The 22,696-nt window shown below is 44.6% G+C and overlaps 1 protein-coding gene across 6 annotated transcripts in view; it reads right to left on the reverse strand.

Moving 5' to 3' along the window:
* Nucleotides 1-16,935, reverse strand: part of LOC128848916 (dipeptidase 2-like) — a 42,932-nt gene extending 25,997 nt beyond the window's left edge. For 2 of the 6 annotated variants that reach the window (XM_054049195.1, XM_054049190.1), the window contains exons 1-2: nt 7,162-7,247; nt 4,461-4,532 (exon numbers count right to left, since the gene is read on the reverse strand). The gene's annotated coding sequence lies outside the window, so the exon portion shown is untranslated. Of the gene's footprint in view, nt 1-4,460; nt 4,533-6,902; nt 6,921-7,026; nt 7,248-16,916 lie in introns of those variants that run through there. The other 4 variants (XM_054049193.1, XM_054049189.1, XM_054049192.1 and 1 more) reach the window with 3 other exon arrangements.
* Nucleotides 16,936-22,696: the final 5,761 nt, after the last annotated feature.

Below are 22,696 nucleotides of genomic sequence, written 5' to 3' on the forward strand. Positions count from 1 at the left end.
TAAAAAATAAGTGACTGTTTTCTTTGCACCCCACCCCATCCCTCCTCTCGATATTATCATTAATAAACAGTATTCGCCTACATTTTCCAGGGGTATTTCTTACTGCTTTTTGCAGTTCTCAGCAATTCCCAATCTTGTTGTACAGAGATAAAAAAATAAGGGACTGTTGGCAACCCTATGTGGTCCTGAGCACCCTCACCTGCCACTGAAGTGAGCAATTATCCAGGGCACTGAGTACCTCCCTGGATCAAGCCCCAGCTCTGTAGGCCCTTGGGAGGCCAGCGTCTCCCTCACCAGCTAGTCTGGGCTGAGGGGAAGTATTTATGCCTTGTGCCTGATTTAGTCAGTCAGAACAAGGGATCGTGTTAACTTCCATGAGACACCAGCTCGGTTTTGAAAAGTGCTTCCAACCTAAAAGCCAGAGCAGTGAGATTTAGGAGAAAATAATTCGATCTGTTTATATTGCTTGATTTAGACCATGCATATTTTTAAGCCATGAGAGAAAATATAAACAGAACTTTTATAGATTTTAGATTTTGTCAATTGTCACAATTTGTGAATTAAGTCTGAAACCCTGGGTATTCTCGATTCAACTTTATACCCCTGGAGAGTGTGCATAGCCTCTGCAAAGAACTCCAGGCATGCCTTTCAGCCCAGTGGTCCCCAAACTTTTCAGGGTCGTTCCCCCCTTGCCTCTGTCCATGCCCCCCACTCCACCCACAGCAGTGGGGTCACAGCTCCGGGGGAAGGGGAGCGGATGGGGTTAAGGAGGCTGAGGCTGGGGCCGCAGCTGGGGGCGGGTCCGGGGCCATGAATGGAACCGTGGCTGGGGCCGAGGCTGGGGCCAGGACCAGGGCGTCTGGGGCCGGGAACAGAGCCTTAGCTGCGGGTGGGATTGGGACCGGGCATGGCGCTGCAGCCAGAGGCCGAGTCGGGAGCGGAAGCTGTTCCCGGACCAAGACTAGGGGCTGGAGTTGGGAGCAGAGTTGCAGTCAGGAGCCGAGGCTCCAGCCGTGACAGAGCTAGTGGCAGAGCGGGGCTGGGTGGTGCTCCTGCCCCACCCCCATGGGGGCTGGCTCAGACTTTGCCACACTCCCCCAAATGTTCCTCCATGCCCCCGAGGGGGGCGTGCCCCACAGTTTGGGGACATCTGTCTTAGCCCTTTAAAGAGATTAATCACTTCTGCTACCAAGCACATTTCAGTATTGAAAGTTTCAATAGTAGCCACAGCACATGGGCAATAACCACTCGTACACATCCCACGTGAAGCACCACAAACAATCTGCAGATTGTACAGGTACAAGGGAGATTAAGACAGGCACAACCGGTGCGTACCGTAACCAGAGTCCCAGCTTCTGGAGTTGTGCAAACGTATTAGAATCCAAGTTTACATTTTAACAAGGAAAATGCTTGAACAAATGAAGCAAACAGATGCACCCCAGCTGCTGGGGTCAGCATTAGGGGCCACCTAATGCCAAAGGGAAGAAGGATCTCTGCTGCCCCAAGTGGGGAGGGACCCCCTTGCTGCTGCTTTTTAGGTAGAAAGGGGCAACCTGCCACCTCCACTCCAAGTGCAGGTCGGTGGGGCAACTGTGTGGGGAGGAGTCGGGGGAGGGGGGCTATATCATGGTGTGCCTAGGGCCACAGATTGCCTTACCTACCCAGCCCCATACAGGTAGCTGTTTTAGAAATAGTATGAGTCTATGCACCAGGTCCTCGGAGTTTCTGTGTACCCAATAATTAAGGCTCTGTGTCTGTCACGGAGGTCACAGATTCTGAGACTTTCCATGATCTCCATGACTTCTGCAGCAACCAGTCTGGCTGACCCCAGAACCGCCCAAGCATAGGGTTTTAGACCAGAACGCCAGTCAAAAAGGGGCCATGGTGGCTCTGGTCAGCACAGCTGACGGGCCATCAAAAGGCCGATCAGAGGCACAGCAAGGCTAAGGCAGGCTCCCTACCTGCCCTGGCTCCATGCAGCTCCCAGAAGTGGCCAGCATGCCACTCCGAGCACCAGCTCCGCAGCTCTCATTGTCCGGGAACCATGGTCAATGGGAGATGCAGGGGTGGTGCCTGCAGCCAGGGGCAGTGCATAGAACCACCTGACCGGGCTTCCGCCTAGGGGCGCAGGCACATGCCAGCCACTTCCTGGACACATGAGGTAAGCACCACCCACACCACAGCCCTCTGCCCCAGCCCTGAGCCCCCCCCCACAATCAAATTCCCTGCTAGAGCCAAAACCCTGCACCCCAACCCTCTTCCCCAACTCTGAGCCTCCTCCCACACCCAAACTCCCTCCTGGAGCCCACAACACCTCCTGAATCTCAACCTCCTGCCCCAGCCCTGAGCCCCATCCCGCACCCTAAACCCTCATTCCCCAGCCACACCCCAGAGCCTGTCCCCCCCATACACCCAAACCCCTTCAGCCCCACGCCCAGCCCTGAGCCCCCTCCCACACCCCAAACACCTCATCCCCGGCCCCACACCAGAGCCCGCATGCCCAGCCGGAGCCCTCCCTGCCCCAGCCCAGTGAAAATAAGCGAGGGTGGAGGGAAAGCGAGTGACAGAGGGAGAAGGGATGGAGTGGCGTGAGTGGGGGACAGGGCCTCAGGGAAGGGACCTCGGCGAAGGGGGTTTGGTTCTGCAATCAGAAATTTGGCAACCCTACCAAAGCAGCTGACCCTGGGCCAGCTGCTCAGGTGGCCTTGTAATCAGCTGCACCGGCCAATGCTGGAGTGGTCCTCGGGCCAGCCGCACCAGCCGCTACTTAGGTGGCCCCTGGCAGCTGGCCTTGCCCAAGCAGCAGTCCCAGAGGTGGACGGAGTAGTGGGCGGCCCCTGGGCCCCACCCCCAGAGCAGCAGCGTCCTGGGATGCCCCTATTGTTGCCAACTTTCTAATCGCACAAAACTGAACAACCTTACCCTGCCCCCTGCTCCTTTCCCGAGGCCCCTGCCCCTTCTCCAAAGCCCTGCCCCTTCTCACTCCATCCTCCCTCCATCGCTCGCTCTCCCCCACCCTCACTCACTCACTCATTTTCACCAGGCTGGGGCAGGGGTTGGGGTGCGGGAAGGGGTGCAGGCTCCGGGGTGGGGCCAGAAATGAGGGGTTCAGGGCTGGGGCATGGGGTTGGGGTACAGGATTTGGGCTGGGGCCAGGGATGAGGGGTTTGGCCTCCCTAGCAGAGTGGGGGTTGTGGGTACTTTACTCCATTGATCCCCTGACCCAGATTCATCTGATGCCTCTAGGAATGTTGGCTTTTGCTGGAAATACTCACCAGTACATCAAGCCTAGGCAGGCTCTGCTGTGGTTATAACTAACTAATTCACAGAAGACTGGCCAGATGCCACAGGCCTTAAACCACAACTCTGCAAAAACAAATTTGTTTCCTTTTTTTTTTAAAACTATCCCTTGTTAACCCCTTCCTTGTAATGGGGAGAAACTTACAACCCCTTGTGGAATTAAAGGTCTCACAGACTCTCCCCCCTAGGGTGGTCCTTTGTTGCCAGCATTGCCATGGCGTTCTTGCTGCTCTGTTCCATGTTGCCTCAGATTTAGTTTTTCAGCTCCGCACACTCTAAAGTTGGCTCATTTGTCTCCTATCACGTCCGCCCACACACACATGCAGAAATGTCAAGTCCTGGATAATATTTCCTTTAAGAAACCAGACTCAGAAGAGATTCCATCTCTCCTATGGCAGCCGTGAGAGAAAGAAAGCCTTAATGCAGTCATTCCTATCAGAGGAGAGGACAGAGTGGAAATATGAACTCCAAATTTCTCAGGTTCCCTCAGTTTTAGACAAATCATCTTTTTCACATGTGTTTTCTTCTGCATTTCATCTTCAGTGAGTAAAGTTATCACCACAACAGCCTGGTGGCTACCCACAAACAGGGCCGGTGCAAGGAAGTTTAGCACCCTAGGCAAAACTTCCACCTTGCGCCCCCCCCCCCAGCCCTGCGGCAGCTCCTCGCCCCCCCTCCACTCTGACCCGCCCCCTCTGCGGCAGCTCCCCCCCCCACCCTGAGGCACCCCCCCCCCCCGGTGGCAGCTCCCCCCCCGGCCCGGGGAGCCGTGTGGCAGCTCCCCCCTGCCCTGAGGCACCCCCCCCCCACGGCAGCTCCCCACCCCCCGGCCCGGGGATCCGTGCGGCAGCTCTGACCCAGGGTAACCCCTGGGCTGCCGGCGGCGCGCGGACTCAGGGGTTCCCCTGGGCTGCCTGCCAGCAGCTCAGACTCCCTCTCCCTTCCAGCACAGCGGCTGCTGTAAAAAAAAAAAATTGGGGGCACCGCTTTTTGGCGCCCCCAAATCTTGGCGCCCTAGGCAACCGCCTAATTGGCCTAAATCGTAGCACCGGCCCCACCCACAAAGCACTGAGTCTACCCACATGTTTTGGGACAAAGCTATCCTGGGTTTAATACTACTGACTTCAGGGGAGTTACATCATGGGGGAATTTGGCCCTACCTGTAGGACCTCGGGAGGGCTGCTCCTTTGTTCACGAAGCTTCTCTTTTAGCAGTTTGTCACTGTTGCTTTCCTGGAACACAAACCAAAATGCTTTGAACAACAAGTACGTGAGTGTTCAGCAAAAACAAGTTTCAGAGAGGCAGCCGCGTTAGTCTGTATCAGCAAAACCACCGAGTCCTTATGGCACCTTGGAGACTAACACATTTATTTGGGCATAAGCTTTCGTGGGCTAAAACAAAGAATTCATCCTTCAGTCTGAAAATATTCCCAATTGCTCATACTATTGGGGAGTTGCAAACTTTTGTTGCTTCTTTTAGCCAAATGCATTGCATACAGCACGGGTGTTTTGCATTCTTCCATTTCCCCCAAAAGCTAGTGTCCCTGTGTGCCACCCTCCCACCCCCCTCTCCTGCAGGGGCTCTATGTGTTCCCGATTCCCCCACCCTCCTCATGCCAGTGCCCAAGATTCCCCTCTCCACCATATGCTAGCAGTTGTGTTGCCCCCCATTCACCCCTTCAACCATACCATTGTTCCCCATTCCCCCCCTCATGCCAGACACTCTGTGTGCCCCTTTGTCCCTCTTCCCCCATGCCAGGGTCTCTTATTCTCACCCCTGGCCAGGAGTTCTGTGTGCCCACTCATTCCACCTCCCACCCCTTCAGCATGCAAGCTCTGTGTGCCCCCCATTTCTCCCTGTGCCGCATGCCAGGGGCTTGCTGTGCCCCACATTTCCCCTATGTCATGGGCACAGTATGCCCCCAATTTCCCCTTCCCCCACACTTTCCCTTCACACTTGAGAGGCTCTGTGCCCCCCTTCACTCCACCCCCACCCCTCATTCTCATTTCTTTTCTATCTGTCTGGGAGTCCATAGGGAAGATGAGCAGAACTAAAATGGGGACTACTGTTATGCTGAAATGGGTTAATGTCTGCCATCAACTGGTTCTTTGGTTTACAGTCAATCACAATTGAGAACTCTGTATGTCCCTCATTTCCATGTTTTGGTTTTTCTCATTGTCACCAATAAACAACTCGGTTCTGGTCAAGGATGCCTAGAACAGTTCCCTGAAATTTTGGAAGTGATAGGATGATGTGTTCAAAGTTACCACATTACAGACAGAGAAATGCCACAGAGTTGAGTGACAAGGTGGGTGAGGGGAGGGTAATATCTTTTATTAGACCAACTTCTGTTGGTGAGAAAGACAAGCTTTCAAGTCCCAGAGGAAATACCTCACCCATTTTGTCTACTATCTATTTAAAAGAAGAAGTCAAGAGTCTGAAAAACAAAACACACACAAGTTTCAAAATCCATTTAAGATTGCTAACTGATAATACACTTAGCTATCAAAACAAAAATACTTTAAAGGAAAGTAACATCTTACTGTCCACATAGACATTGTTCCAGTACTTTATAAAGATATATATAACAGCAATTTTAAATACTTGACCAAACAATTCTAATGTCATTTGATACAAAATTTTCCCATGTAACACTACCTTTTGAAAGAAAATATTTAGATACTGAAATAAGGTTGACTAAAATACATGGAAGATCATTTATAGGCTTAGTATTGTGACAAAATATGCAATTATTATGTAGTGGAGGAAATTCAGTTTTCTGAACACCAATCTTAAGAACAAGAAGTTATAAAAACCACTTTTCCAGTGTGGACAAAAGTCACATAATGAAATTGATGTCAATGAAGAACAAGTCGACATTCCTTCACATTCCCAATATTTTCAACGCATTGGAAAGCACTGTGAAGCACAATAAGCAAGTGATGCAGTGTACGTGCACCAGAGCTACTGTAATTCTGAGACGTTCAATTGTATGAACTTTTTGATTTTATGAGCTGCTCAAGCCACAATTAATTCACTGGGGTTGTACTGCACAATGTTGACATGTTAGTCTTATGATCATAGAATCATAGATGATTAGGGTTGAAAGAGACCTTAGGAGGTCATTTAGTCCAACCCCCTGCTCAAAGCAGGACCAACACGCACTAAACCATCCCAGCCAGGGCTTTGTCAAGCTGAGCCTTAAAAACCTCTAAGAATGGAGATTTCACCACCTCCTTAGGTAACCCATTCCAGTGCTTCACCACTCTCCTAGTGAAATAGTGTTTCCTGATATCCAACCTGGACCTCCCCCATCACAACTTGAGACCATTACTCCTTGTTCTGTCATCTGCCACCACTGAGAACAGCCGAGCTCCATCCTCTTTGGAACCCCCCTTCAGGTAGTTGAAGGCTTCTATCAAATTCCCCCTGCCTCACTCTTCTCTTAATGATGTTCTTAAGACATCATATAAATGGATAGTCAATGCACATTATCATTTAGCAATTTTAAATGGCTTCTGCAAATACTCTAGGAATATGGCAAACAGTACAGTTAAGCTAAAGCAGGGTGCAGTAAGCATCCTTATTTAAATGCCACTCACTGCCTATAAGTATAAAATCCACTCAGCCATTTCCCCTGCTGTCTGAACTGAGCTCACAAGTGAGCAGGACAGAGCTTGGTAGCTCTTTCTTCTTTATGGTAAATGTATCCTTGGTGCCGGTTACCTTCTTTGGGCAATGAAAAAGAGGCAAAATCCACATTCCACTGGGTTGGATACAACAGCACGAGCCTGGCACTGGTTACTTTTGGTTTCACATCGCCACAAATAACTCTGCTTCTTGGATGGCTCACAAACATACCCGGCTTCACATTCCGGCTTAGGGAGCCTTCCACCAGCTGATAAGCACAGAGGAGCACCACAGTCTCACCCCCGGTTTGTAATCGCTGAAAAGCAGACGGCAAGTGATGACTTTCCAGGCTGCTCAGCGTCACCGTCAGCTCCTCCTTGTGGGCAAACTATTAGCTCTGCTCTTTGCACATCCCCTCCACCAAAAGGCGCTCAATTTAGAAGCAGAGTGTGATAGGGATTACTCATCATTGTTTGTTTTGGCAAAGGCATAACTAGATTGGTTTAGAAACAGGAGTTTATCTGGCTATAGCTAGATTTAGGGAAATGAGCTATACTCATTTATGGCCCTATAACTGTGTCCACCACAGGGGCATGTGTTGCTCTAACTGTACCTGTTTCTCAGCCAGTGCAGTTAATGCTGTACAAAACCAGTGTAAAGCAGGCCTTCGACCTGTCAAGTTAAAGCGTGCAAATCTCTATGTGGATGCTTATTTGGGTCTAACAGTGGCTTAGCTTGGTTTAACCCTAAACCTGTTCCTACTCATTTTAAGCTAAAACAAAATAAGTATCCATACTACCTTTTTTGTTGGTTTAACTGTATCAGTTTAAATAAACCAATTTAATTAAACCATTGCAAATGTGTAAAAAGAACAGGAGTACTTGTGGCACCTTAGAGACTAACAAATGCAAATGTGTGTAGACAAAGCCTTAAGCAGTTTCCAAAAAATGACTGTACCTAATAGGCAAGGCAGTGTTGGTTCTAGGAAGACGTAGTTATTTCTGAAAGAGTTAGAAACGTCGGGTTTTGTTGTTGTACAAACGAAGTATACTCTGGAGTACAAGAAAGCAGCCTCCATAAAAAAAAGTACTTGGTCAAATGGCCACAAAGCAGCTTGTGGCACCCTGTAATTTTGTTACTACAGATCAGTCCTGGTGAAAAAAAATCAGCTCCAATAGGGACTGTCCAGTTCTCCAGTCGGCACCTCAAGAGGAGCTGTAGGTGTTTGGCACCTCCTGGGAACGGGTATTTCGTATGAAATATACAGATTTCCATTCAAGGGCAATCTGCATTCAATGTAAGCATATATTCTGTGGCTGACAGTGGTCAATCATCTCAAGGTGTTGCATAGTAGCAACTAATGTGAGTAGCAAACACTTGCCCAAAAGAAGTTTATTATTAGAATGGTGTCAGCAACCTCAAAGGGTCAAATCTTAGAGATTAGGGAGTAAGAACCGGTAGGAAAATACTAATACAATGAACCAACATATTGAGAGCAACTCACCACTCTGCTGTTCAGACCCTGATCCCATTTAGAGACTTTTGTTTGTTAATAAAAATTTTCATTTAAAATGACAAGTTTCAGAGTAACAGCCGTGTTAGTCTGTATCCGCAAAAAGAAGAACAGGAGTACTTGTGGCACCTTAGAGACTAACAAATTTATTAGAGCATAAGCGGTGGCCGGAAAAGGTTCCTGTGGGAGAAGGGGTTCCTGTACCGAGAATGGGCTCCCCCAGGGGAAATGGAGTCAGGGGGGATCAGGAGGCAGCTGGTGGTACCCCAGAAGTATCGCCGCCAGCTGCTGTGCCGGGCCCATGATATTCCCCTCTCAGGGCACCAGGGAACCTGGCGTACCCAGCAGAGGCTGCTACGGAGCTTTTACTGGCCTGGGGTCTTTGTTACTGTCCGACAGTACTGCGGATCCTGTGACCCCTGTCAGAGGGGGAGGAAGGCCTGGGACAAGGGGAAAACAGCTTTAGGACCCTTGCCTAGCATAAAGGATCCTTTCCAGAGGGTGGCCAAGGTTAAAAGGGCGGCTCTAAACCAAGAGAGCCCAAAGCACAGACCTCCAGACTGGAGCGCTGGGAGAAGACCACAGCCCAGTTGGAACCCCAGAGGTATGGGGGTGGGAAAAGGGCACAGGCCGCATAAACCTTCCCACATGCGAACTGCGAGTGCCATCAAGCACCCCGACCTAAGGGGGGGGCGTGAAACTGAAGGGGCCTGGTGTAATTCCCACCAAGGAACTGGAGGGATGCGGGGGCATCCATGGGAACGGGGGTAGGTTCGAACTTCCCCGGGTCACTGGCTAAAGTGACCCTGCTCAGTTCGGTCTCGAAGGGGGGAGAGATGTGACGAACTGGGCCTGTTCTCACTGTGGTCTGTGAATGCTGACAGGGAAGTGTGGCTGAATAGTCTGCATTGGGGGATGGGAGACAGCCCGAGGGCGCATACCTAAGTGTGTAACCCGAGAACCCAGGGAGGGGTTGAAGGCCAGGTGACTCCTTAGCCCGGGAAACTGAACAAAGGCTGTGGGAGGGGTCGCTGAAGGCAGAGTGTGGGAAGCAGGCTGGAGAGATGGCTGGGGGGCAGAGATGGCTCTGACCTCCCAAGGGGGGCTGGGACCCCAAGATGGACCAAACTGAGGGGGTCCCAGTTGTCTGTGCCTGCAAGACCTGTCTTGGACTGTATTCCTGTCATCCAAATAAACCTTCTGCTTTACTGGCTGGCTGAGAGTCATGGTGAATCGCAGGAAGCCGGGGGTGTAGGGCCCTGAGTCCCCCAATACTCCGTGACAAAGTGGGCTGTAGTCCACGAAAGCTTATGCTCTAATAAATTTGTTAGTCTCTAAGGTGCCACAAGTACTCCTGTTCTTCTTTTTTCATTTAAAATGAGTAGAAGGTTATAGGATAATATGTATTTTTAAATCAATTGAATAATCTGTGGTGTCAGCTTTAACGGTCTCGTTCATTTTCAGATTGAATTGGGCTATATAGCCAAAGGTGTCACCATATTACTTTGAGAGGAGCCAGGAGCCATTTTTACTGGACCTGACAGTTATCCTACTATAGATAGAGTAATTTTCAAACAAAATTAGGCTCTTTGGGTAACCCTTAGCTACTCTTTGGGGGAGGGCCTGTGTAAAGCCTCTGGCACAATGTTGTATGTTAATTTAGACTTTGAAGCAACTTCTCAGGTAAAGCCGTTGTTACTGTATGTACTATATTTTTAAGCCAAATGTACAGCACGCGCTTGTAACTGTCAAAATCTTTAAACTAAATGGCCAGATTTTTAAATTTGAGCATGTAAAAATAGAGATTAACCCCCCAGTGGGATTTTTAAAAGCTCCTAAACACCTAACTTCCATTTTGGAGAGTTAGGTATCTTGGTGCTTCTGAAAATCTTACTAGGCACCTATCTGCATCTTTTTTCATCTAAATGCCTTAAAAATCTGACCTTTAAATCTCATGTAAAGTCAATTTAAGATTCAAAGGTTTTAATGACAAAGGCTCCTATATGCCCATGTCACTTTTGAAAACAATTTCAGAGGGCGAGAATTTTGCCAGCAGTTAGCACCATGTCATTGCCAAATTACAATTGGGTAATAGCCCTATTCTTGCAAAAAGAGATCAGGATCTTGATTATTGTCTCATCTAAAAGCAATACAGTGTCATACAAAAACTGGAATAATCTGGTTAAAAAGCTACACCCAATAGCTTCAGGATTGGTCAAGATTCTTAACAGGAATGTTTGTATGTCATCATTTCTACAGAAATAGAACTCTCTGTACTCTAGGATGCAAACAGAGAGAAATCCTGAGTCCACTGGAATTTTAACTGGACATTGTTAGTGCAGTGAGCTTCAGTTATGAACATTTTCTGTCAACTTACATGAATTACAGCATCCTAAACAAAAAAGATATTTAAGGTCAGGGTTGGGACAAATTCTCTCTTTTGTAAAGTGTTCCTCTCCACTCTGAACCTTGAGCACAAAGCCTTTCTTTATTCCCAACTTTCACTCCCATCACCAAACGCTAGTCTCAGCCTCAGACTCCCACATCTTCCCCAATCTGTTACAGAGCGCCTTCACCTCATGGGAACTCCTTCATGTCTACTTGTACAGGGACCACATCTCTAATGCCCCATGGCAGTCACTTTCTTTGCCTCAAGATGGCCTTTCCCAGAGAGGGTACTCCCCTTGCTCCTCTCTCCTAGGTCTTCCCCCTAATAAAGTTCTTCACTCTATGTCATTTCCTGACCTTTTAACAGCTGGGGTCACTAGTTATCATTAAGTTGCCATATCACTATCTTGTGGGGACTAGCTGGTATATCACAGGCAAGGCTAAGCCTAGCTTGCCTTAAAGGGACTCTGTCTCAGCTCCTATTTCCTTGCCAACACTGAATACAATTCTCAGCCTTTATTTACGCCTTTCCCTCTTCTTCCAATACTCATAAGCCTACATGGCCATTATCATCCCCAACACCAAAAAAAAAAAAAGAATAAAATGTTGAATTTTCTCCCCTCACAAAACCAAGTGTGTCAGTCTACATAATGCTTGGGCGGTTTACACAATTCTGCAGTAATATCAATAGTCACCACTGAGTTTCCTTTTGTCTGATAACGGCTTTGAGTTTTAAGAGTTCACCTTATTACAAGTTTAGAATGTTTAGGGTATTTTTAAAGTTGAAAAAAATAAATTGTTCCTTTGACTTATGGTCAGGTGTCCTTGGATTTCTTTGACTGTGATAGCTCTTCATTTTGAGTTTATGTTTAATAATGCCTGCATTATTAGCATGCGAGATGTACTTCTTGTTTACAAGCTCCTCTGTCCGGCAGAGCTCCGCTCTTTTTTTAAATAAATTATAATTGAAAGGATATCTGCACAGCTGCACCCAATCAAAGCAATCCCCACTTGTATTATTTTCTGGAAATTTCCATGCAAGTTGAGAACATGTAAACTGACTGCTGCAATTGTATCACATAACTATAATCACTTGCTTTTAGAACACAGAAGTCTGATGGAACAGCATACATTTAGACTTTGTTTATACTACAGAAGCCTGTACCTGTAATTCAGCTATCTTCAGCACACAGCAGCTACACTGGTTTTAGTAAAAGTACTAGCGTAGCCAGCATTCAAGCATTTTTAAACCACTGTACCATAAAACTGGGTTTAATGACAGAGTTCAAGCATTTTTACCACTCACTTCACTAGCACTTAGGACAAGTTCAATTGCCCCATTATTAGAATATAGGTCCAAGTTTTTCTAATAGAGATGCACCCAATGACAGCCATTTTTAACTTTGCATTTACTCAACTTCTGTAATATCCCTATGCTTTGCAAGCTTAATGTATCCTCCACCCTGCTCACTAGTAATTCAACATTCTGTTATCAGGTCAGTCAGGCTTAGGCCCCTGTGGCTATGAAGTAACTTACGTTTGAAGCACATTGGTATAGAGTTAAGAAGTCTGCATTGTTGCTGCCTGGACTGCATGTTCTGTGAAAGGATTTCTGTCTCCATGGCTGTCAATCCAGTGCTGAAGCCAACTTTTAAAAATGAGAATCATTGCATGCAAAGACTGGATTGAGGAAAGCAGATTTACAAAAGTTGCACTGTTAATATGAAAAATACAGTGAGATTGGCAGTGTTCAAAAAGCTGCTGTTCGTTGGAAGTAGGACATAGACATACTGCAAGACTGCTGTTTGGTGGAACATCATCAAAGTTCCAAGCAATTCCTTTTACTGAGCTCCAAGTCATTTCTAATTCATGAAATGAAATCGACTTTGTTTAGACTCATTTGCCAAGTCTATAACCGCCACGTTCTGGACACTATAGATAATTCAAGCATTAAAGTTTTTCACCTCCCAGTTTTATTAAAGAATTGCATTATTCCTTAAAAAAAAAAAAAAAGAGTTCCATTTTCCTAATGCTCTTACTACGTGTCACAGTGAAAATTTTGATACCTTAAGGCATCTTCGTTTTTCATATAAATATCCCATTTCAATGGTACATTCTTTGAGCTCCCAAAGGAGATGATGAACCATTTCCTGGACCTTGCACGTCCTACATAATCCGTCTGTATGCTTATTAGAAACAAATTACTATTTAAACTGCAATGGCCAGTTACAATTCTAAATAGAGCCACTTTACTCTCTCTCTCTGAGGGCCTTGGAGTACATTAGCACTTTGGACTCTTGGACATTTTTCATGGAATCTTTTCCCCCCTCGTTTCTTTTACCCGTATTTGTTCCTGCCATTCCTCTCTCAACCCATTCTTAGATTTTTAAACTCCAGTTTACTTAAAGAGATTTCTAAATCAACTTGCTCATTTTTAACAGCATCTTTTGCATGTTTGTCTGCCAACTCATTGCCCCTTAACCCTACATGAGCTGCGATCCATGCAATGAGCTTTTCAGTGGAGGTCTCCCATTTAAATATTGACCAAACCTATTGAAATCCAAATAGATCATGAACCAAGTTACTCAAATGCTTTGTCTACAGAGTTAGCCTTGATTCCCCAATCCGTGTAGCTGCAACAATTAGCATGACTCCAATTTGGCAGGAGTAAGCTCATCTAGTGTCATTTCCAGTTTTCTTTGTCTACTTGTGGTACAGTATACTCACGCAGCTGCACTGGCTGCAGGTCACCAATGGCTGAAGATAAACAGGAAAAAAAGGCTGAAGCTAAGTATTTCTCATCTCCCACCTAATCAGAAGCACACAGCTGTTTTTATTTTTCTTGTTCTGAACATGACATCTTTGTGGAGCATTGTCAGAGGGTCAGCGCAGGCTCTCCCACTTTTGTGCCTGTACCCTGTGTTTAGGCTGGTATAAGAAAGAGCGTTCACTCCTTCTTTTGTTAGCTCACCCCAGTATCTTTATTTACAGTGCTTGTGCAGTTCCCAGATCCCCCAACAGTTAGTGCCCCACAGACCCTCCCCAGGATCTCCTAGCCCTTGAGGCTTCTTTGTTGGTAAGAAGACAAAGATACTACCCTCCTGTCTCCTCCCAGGCTAGCCTCCCCACTGAGGTTTGCCCAGGGCTTTTATAGCCCTCTCCTGCCCCAGGCCAGCTGTCACTACTTAGCCCAACATGTTCCTCTGAGCCAGCCCTCGTTAGGGCTTGCAGCTGGGCTCCCTGCTGAATACCTGCATCTCTACAGCTGGCCTACTGGCCAGAGAGCAGGCTGTAGCCAGCATTTTGGCAGGGCTTTAAAGGGGGTTTTACCCTTGCCCTGCCACAGGCATCTTATAGTGCCACAAAAACTTTGTAATCAGCAGAAAGAAAGTAATAATTGGGTCAAAATAAATCACAGATTCACTTAACTTCCAGGCTTCTGCCATGGTATTCAATCATGGCATCTGTTGAAAAGAAAGGAATAGCATGGAGATCTGAAAAGATACAATGGGTTGATACAGATGGTGCTACCTCTTTCTGAAATAGACTTTCTGCCAATATTTATCTGGTGAGGCTGATCACATCCAAGTGCTGAAGCAAACCTGACAAAGGTGCAAACCTGACAAAATCCTCCATGATTTTTGTTTGCTTAATTATAAATTTGGCCTACAAAGGACAATTCTGACAAAAGCAAAATGTGACATTGCTATTTAAATACTGGAGATAGTTTTTAAAGTTTTTTCTGCTTCTTACACTTAAAGAATCTGGAGTGTCCAGTCTGGTCTTCCCTGTTTTCTAGAGGTCCTCCTGGATGACTCAGAGCATGTGTATTATGAGCTGTCCCTCCTTGAAGGGTCAGGAGTGTTGAATCTTTAGCAAATACATTTTCTCTTGACAATGTTTTAGTCACTGAAGTTAAAATGTTAAAAAAGGAAAGTCTTAAACTCAGTCTTTCCCTCAGCTTTCGCGAGGCCAGAGTTTTCTTGTGAAGGCAAAACCTGAATTTCCAATGCAAAAATTAAGCAGAAAGAGCTTTGAAAAAACTTGAACTCTTCTTTGTACATTATAAATCATCAAAAAAATGTACATAACTAATTCCTCCATACAACTTCCTTTTACAGGGGAATTAATTTGCTTAGTGCAGTGTTCAAAGGGTAAGCAGACAGTGTGTCATCACAAACGGAATTACATTTGACAGCCAAGCAATTGAATAGTCCATGGAAACAACCATAATACTGAAAGTAACTTCAATAGCAATACTGACACAGTGAAATGTCAGCGGTATTAAGGCAGTTTCCATAATGCTTTAACTGTGGTTCTGCCCTGAGGAACTGTTTCTGGAACAGAAGGAGTACTTTATGCAACAACATACAAAATAAAAACAAGGGAGTGCAGTCAGTAAAAGTGCCACAAGGTGGAAGTAGCTTCCCAGTTAGAAGCTTGATCTAGCAAGATTTATTTTTTTTTAACCTCATAAGGAATTATGCACCCAACTTTTCAGACTATACAAATATATGTATGAAGGGAGTATGCATTTTTATTTTTGTAAACCATCTAGTCAAGCAACGCAAAATATTTGCAGTTCTGCATAATGAGTGAAAAAATTAACAATATCAAAAATTCAATGTGTATTTAAATCAATAATATGTAAAATGAGGAATAATGAAATTAAAGGTCAGGTCTACTCTGAAATGTCATTAAGAGGGGCATAACAAGGGTCAGTATTTCAGTCCAGGAAGATGTTTTGTTTTAATTGCCAGCCCTGCAAATTCGCCTTAGGATTAGAAAAATCAAAGGATGATATTGTTATTCTGGATACTGAGTCATCACCAGTAAGAAAGTTTTGGTTCGATACATATCATCTGTGTCTATCTAGGGACTTTGATGGCCTTCATCAACATAGCGTCTGAGTGCCTCCGTTTGTGGATTCTGTCCTCACAACACCCATGTGTTTACCTCATTTTATAGACAGGAAATGGAGGCACAGGGTAGATTAAGTCAAAAGTCAAGTGCTTAAGGCCACACTGAGTCTATGGCAGAGTCAAGAACTGGACCCAGGTATTCCAAGTCCCAGTCCAGTACCTTAACCATGAGGCCATTTTTTGCTTTTAGTTATACCTGTGCACATCTGTTTCTTCCTCTTCCCATACTCCCCCCCCCCTTGCCGTCAATGGACTGGGGAGGTGTAGCCAAGCACACAATTTGCTTATCAATTCTGTGTCTGAAGTGAGACCAAATAGAATGTAGCACCCTCTCCTACAGGTCTGATGGCTCTGCAGTGTTAACAGGCATACATGGAATTGTGTCACTGAAGTAGATAGTCCTGAATACACATAGGTGATTAAAGGTGACATTTTTACACAGTCACTTTGCAGAGTAATCCTGTACTTTGGAACATTGTACCTCTTGTGAAGTTCTGAAAACACTGTGGGCACTTGCTAGAAATTCAACAGATATTTAACAGCTTCTCTTTGCGAAGTGACTGACAAATAACACTTGACTGGAGACAGAAGGACTGATTGTAAGTTTAGACATACAAATGGAAACAAATGCACACCAAACTTGCATGTGCAGTTACTACAAGTCCAGAACATTTAAACATTCAAAAGCCATACATGGTATGTACACCTATGCTTTTCAAAAATCAAGTCCAGAGCAACAGTTTGCTATTATGACAAGTTTCAGAGTAACAGCCGTGTTAGTCTGTATCCGCAAAAAGAAGAACAGGAGTACTTGTGGCAATTTGTTAGTCTCTAAGGTGCCACAAGTACTCCTGTTCTTCAGTTTGCTATTAAAGGAACTATCAGTGTCACATGAAAAAGGAGTTTTGAATACTAGCCAAGTGACCAAACAGCTACTATACTTGGTAGTTAATGAAAGATGTGGTGGCTTCCGTCTCAGTGGACAGGTATCACTCCCACCATCACAGCTGGTGCTCACTGGCAGTGCATGGAGGGAAATGAACTTCCGTTTCAGAGAAGGCATATTTCAGAATAAGGACACCTGTATTCATTAGACATGCTCTACCTGTTCTATGATGAGAAGATTCCAATATAGCATCTTTCAACAACAACATTAAACTTACTTTTTAAAAGACAACGTGGCTTCTTTGCAAGTATCACTGGATGGCTGTGGCAGGTTTCTCACTTCACTTTCAATCTTGGGATGTGATCAAGAGTGAGAAACCAAGTGGATAAGGGAAGAGAGCAGCGCATGCATTTTCCTTTTTAGAGTAAGAGTGGAGTAGAATATTGAGCGTACCATGAATCAATGGTTCTTTGTCTGCTGTCCTTGATAAGATGCCCTGCTGTTTCTTCAGAAAACAATTTGAAGTGAAAAAAGAAGAACAGGAGTACTTGTGGCACCTTAGAGACTAACAAATTTATTAGAGCATAAGCATATATGCATCCGAAGAAGTGGGCTGTAGTCCACGAAAGCTTATGCTCTAATAAATTTGTTAGTCTCTAAGGTGCCACAAGTACTCCTGTTCTTCTTTTTGCGGATACAGACTAACACGGCTGTTACTCTGAAATTTGAAGTGGTGTGTGATTTCATGCATGAGACCTCTCGCATCTCATTCTGAACATACTGGACAAGGCTAGTTTTCAGAGACTTATTTTAACTAGAGCGTTTCTGGTATGTGGGAGTTATAACATTTAAGGCCACATTTTCAGAAGAGCTCAGTGCCCACAATAGGGGGCAGGTTTTTGGGAGGGCTCAACACCCGGCCGCTTCCATGGTGACACACAAGCCCAGACTGGTAGACGAGCTCAGAACCCAATACGATGAGCTCTTGAAAATTTTACCACTTATTTTAGTACCTAAAAGGGTCCCAGGCTTAGCATTCCAGGGCTCTTCGGGTCTCCTTATCCACAATGAAGGTAAACACAGGTGGGCAGCACAAAATACTGCTCTGCCTATAAATGTCAATCCAGCTTTCAGTGGTTGCCATTGTGGATGAAATGGTAGTTTAGCCTTTGTGTACACTCAGGCTTCATTCATCTGCTGAGATTACCAGCGTGGGTGCCAGTGACAGTCATAGCTGGAGGAAGCCTTACAGAAGGCATGTTGCCAGGAGGAAGACTGCCTATGTGAAAATACAAAAAGAAGACACATAGGCTATATAGGGTCTATTAATGAGCTGTAGACCTGCAGCCCTCCTGCCCCAGTAAATTAATTCCAATCCATGGCTGGCAAGGCTTAAAAAAAGAAAATGCTTAAGTATATTATTAGGAACAAAAAAGAAGCAGCAGGGTGATCTACTTGTACCACTTGATGATGACGAAGTACTTGCCAGTTTATTAAACATCCTCAACTAAAATCCTGTTAGCTCAGAGACTACTTTACTATTTGCAGCCAAGTGTCCTACAATTTCTCTAGTTCTGTTTTGTAACTGGGCTTGCTGTAAAGGGGTGGTATTCGGCTAGAGCTAGGTTTCACCCCACTTTTTCCTCTACACATCATCTTACCCCTTCCACCCTGAAGAATCCTTGAAAGAATTGAAAACTGTGGTTCAGTTCACACTGAAATCTATAAAAAACATTCAGACTTAAAAACACAAAAGAATCTGAATACATTAAGAGATTTTGAGTCTCAATGAAACACTGCAAAATCCGTCATCCCAAAGAGGGAGAGAGAGTCCTTTTAAAATCTATGTTCAATGAATCCAAAATGAGCAGGCCTGCTTCCAAATTAGCAAGACTTGTAGATCATTGTCTCACAGAAACACTCACCTAAGTATTTTTCCTTTTAGTTTTCCAGATTAGAAATTGAATTTTTGCAAGAAACCTTAAATGACCCTGTGCTGTACAACAAGCATCTCTCCTAAAAGACTATCCAGGGTTTAAGGAGGAAGTAAAGGGAAACTAGAAGCGCCTCTCAAAACAAATGAACATGTTCAGTGCTGAGTAGAATCTGTGAGGACTAAATGTAACCTCACACCATTACCCCGGCTTCCAAGTGGTCCAAGGATTTGCTCTTATAAAGCAGGCTGGTTCCATGGTAATAGAGAAATGAATAGATAGATTGTATCTAGACTTGATTTGCAAGGGCACAGTTTTCCACATTACCTGAACATCTTTTGGGTGCTACTTTGAGTATACAGCTAATGTTCTCAACTGAAGGGTTAATCTGTAACCTAATACAGAATTGTTGGGGAGGATCTTCTGCTGGCTTTTAATTTCCTTCAAACTATGTGAAGTATCACTTCTATACTCTCCTAGCTGGCTGTCATGGTTCCAATTCAGTTGGTACACTAATAAGTGGAGAATAAGATTATTACCACTAAGAATGCAGAGTCTATCAGTGAAACAGTCTCTTTCAAGTTTCAGAGTAGCAGCCGTGTTAGTCTGTATCCGCAAAAAGAACAGGAGTACTTGTGGCACCTTAGAGACTAAAATTTATTAGAGCATAAGCTTTCGTGGGCAGTAGCTTATGCTCTAATAAATTTGTTAGTCTCTTTCAAGTTGTTCAGAGTTGTTGGCATTTTAGCTCAGCTGACACACCAATTTCTTTTTGGTTTCATGTGAGATTTGTTTGGCATTTTCAATTGAAGTCTATGGTCAAACTGATTTACCTGCGAGTTTCTGATTTGTTAGCATCTAATTTCTGATAATATGGTTAATGGCAGAAAGTTTATTATCTAAATAGTTGATAGTGAAATACATCAATGAGACCATAACAAGTTCTGCATTGAGCAGGATCAGATCAGTTTCTATAAACTCTTTGAAATACTGCATTCAAAGTTTCAGACATGTCTACATGGAGACTTAGTGTAGATTTACCCTTACTGCGCAACAAGCCAAGTGTGAATCTACAGTGCACCAGCTTGCTGAATTCTAAGGGTTTGTCTATCACTTATACCACAGGAAGCTTGGGTGTGAATCTACCCTGCTCTAGTCTGCTCTAAGTGCCCATGTGCACCCTGCTGACACACATTAACAATTCACTAACACACTTCGACCAGTCCTATTTCAAAGAGGACTAGCTCAAAGTGCATAATAAACAGTTAATGTACATCAGGGCACACAGAGACAGTTACAGCACAGCAGGCTAGTCGGGGTAGATTTACACCCTAGCTTGCCACAGTCAACTGTTCATGTAGACAAGCCCTAGGTCACCATAGGGACCTTGCAGCCGTGAACTAAAAGTTCCATAGTGTGCTTTGATGCTCTGCTGTTTCAAACACAGCCAGTTAGCGCGCGGCAGGCTAGAAGCTATAGATTCACACCTAGCTTGCTGCACACTAAGAGTACATTTACACTACAAAAAAGGCCCATGGCAGTGATTCTCAGAGCGCAGGTCAACTGACTCAGGCTTGCACTACAGGGCTAAAAATAGTAGTCTAGACGTTCCCACTCTGCAAGGGGGGTGCAGGTCTCAGAGCCCAGGCTCCAGCCCAAGAGGGAATGTCTACATTGATCTGATCCTGTTCAATGTCTACACTGCTATTTTTAGCCCCATAGCGAGAGTCCAAGTCAGCTGATCTGGGCTCAGACTCTCTGCTAGGGGTCCTGAAACTCCATCCTACTACAAAGGAACATTTCTGTCTCTCTGAAGTGCCATTCTACTCTGGAAAAGAAAAAATGTGAAAATGACGTGGTCTTCCCCAAGGAACCTGTTCCCTGCCGGTATTCGGAATCTGATCTGCAGAGTTTAGTAACAAAGAGTAACAAAGAGTTTGTACCGGTCCTTGTGTTGGATGTGGGTGCACTAGGATTTAAAAATTGCCAGTGATGGAGAATCCACCACAACCCCACATAAACTGTTCCAGTGGTTAATTACCCTACTGTTCAAAATTTATGCTTTAGTTCCAGCCTAAATTTGTCTAGCTTCAACTTCCAGCCATTCGATCGTGTTAGCCCTTTATCTGCCATATTGAAGAGCTCGTTATTAAATATTTGTTCCCAAAGTAGGTTCTTGTAGAGTGTGTTTCAATTCACCCCTTAACCTTCCCTTTGTTAAGCTAAATAAATTGAGCTCCTTGAGACCATCACAATAAGGTACAGACACATATGTTTGACGATGAAGAAGTAATGAAAACCTCTAACCAAAGCTATGGATAAAGAGCAGGTAAGGGAATTCTGGAAAATGTGAACATAAGCAAATTAGCAAACATACATGACATGCATCTTAAGGTATTAAGCAAATTGGCAAACAAACTTACCAAATCACAGGCAATTGTTTTGAATGATGTAGTGGAGGAATGGATAAAGACAAGCATGGTACCAGTTTTCAAGGAGGCAAGAGTGATGAGTTTACCAGGCTTCAACACTAGTGAAATAATGGAATAAAACATTAAGCATCATCATTAAGCATCTGAAGGATAAAGGAACCATGAGCAATAAGCAGCAAGGTTTATCAATAATGGATCATCAAGGACACACTAGGAGAGCTCACCGAGAAGAAGAATGTTGCGTGACAGAGTTAGTACTACTTTCACACACGTTGGATTTTCTTGGCATAATGCTTGTTAGCATCCTTTCCTGCTCTGAGCTCCTCTTCTTTACAGGACTGGAGATATGCCATGTCAGAGGCAAAGAATGCAACTCATTGAATTCTACCAAACTCCGCTCCAGGTCAATAGAGGTCGACTTATGTTTCTAGTGAAGACATGCCCTAAGTGAGCTCACTTCATGAGACCCCCACTGACTTAGGCAAGCCAGTAACATGTCCCTGAATTTAAAAAACATCAGCTTATAACAGTTTGGGTGCTCTTCTAGCACTTGTAATTTGTGTGTATATTAATATTAGTAAAATAGCTTGTGACGTGCTGTATGAACTGGATGGAATGCCAGGGCTATGTTTTCCTATGCTCTGTCTTTTTCTGGTTTGGAACTGTGCTGAGGAGGTCAAAGGTACACAGTTCTGGGGAGCAAGATGTCCTGGAACAAGCTCCAGCAGTGGGGCTAGTGCAACCTCTGAGAATTGATTATGACAAAAGTTTTAAGAAAATGCATCACCTTAAAATAGCACAGGGTCTGTAACACTATCACAGAAAATGCATTCAAATCCATTTCCATCAAGTAGCTTCTCAAATTGTGGCTGGACCAATTATTATCACCTTGAAATTGATATCTGGTTTCTGTTGTTCATGCTAAACAAGTTATTACAATATGCCACCTAGGTCTGGCTGGTCAAAAGACCAGCAAATTGAATGTTGCATAGCCTTTGATTATATTATTTTTCTGCATGGAAGTGTATTTAAGAACTGTAATTTTTACACATAGGGAAAAAACTTTAGAGACTGCATCCAGGAATTACTGTACTATAGGAGGTGAAATAATCATACCAACCCTTCCCCAAATTTATTGAATTTGAGAGACGAGTCTGGCTGAGACAGGAAGATAAAGAGGACACTGCAGTATTTCTAACCCAGCAAGAAAGAAGAATTAGAATGAGACTTTTCAAATGTGAATTCTAGCCTACTTTTAGGATCAAAACTTAGCTCAGTATATATCCCATACTTAACTGGACTTGTGATATTTTCTGTAGTTTTCCTTCAGTAACTGGCAGCATAAAGATTGATTTCACAGAGATGGTCATACAAGCTGCACTTTAAGATGCTGGTTATCAAGACATTAAGCCAAAAATGACTGTTCTATTCAAGTAACAGTTCTTCATGTAAAAAGTAAAACAAAAACAAAAACCTAGAGCACTTCTACAAATCTGTCACAGTATGCCAACTAAAATTTCAGTTTTTCTGTGGCAAGTTGAAAAAGTTGCTCAACAACTACAATGGTGTTTAATATGTAGAAAAACAGCTGTTTGGGAGGAGTAAACATATCCATTTCCATTAAGTGTTTAGCGCAGAAAGCTATGAAATTATGCTACAGTACTGGCAAATAAGTTGTATGCACGACAGGA

Source organism: Malaclemys terrapin, chromosome 14 (assembly GCF_027887155.1).
Source record: "Malaclemys terrapin pileata isolate rMalTer1 chromosome 14, rMalTer1.hap1, whole genome shotgun sequence".
NCBI lineage: Eukaryota > Metazoa > Chordata > Testudines > Emydidae > Malaclemys > Malaclemys terrapin.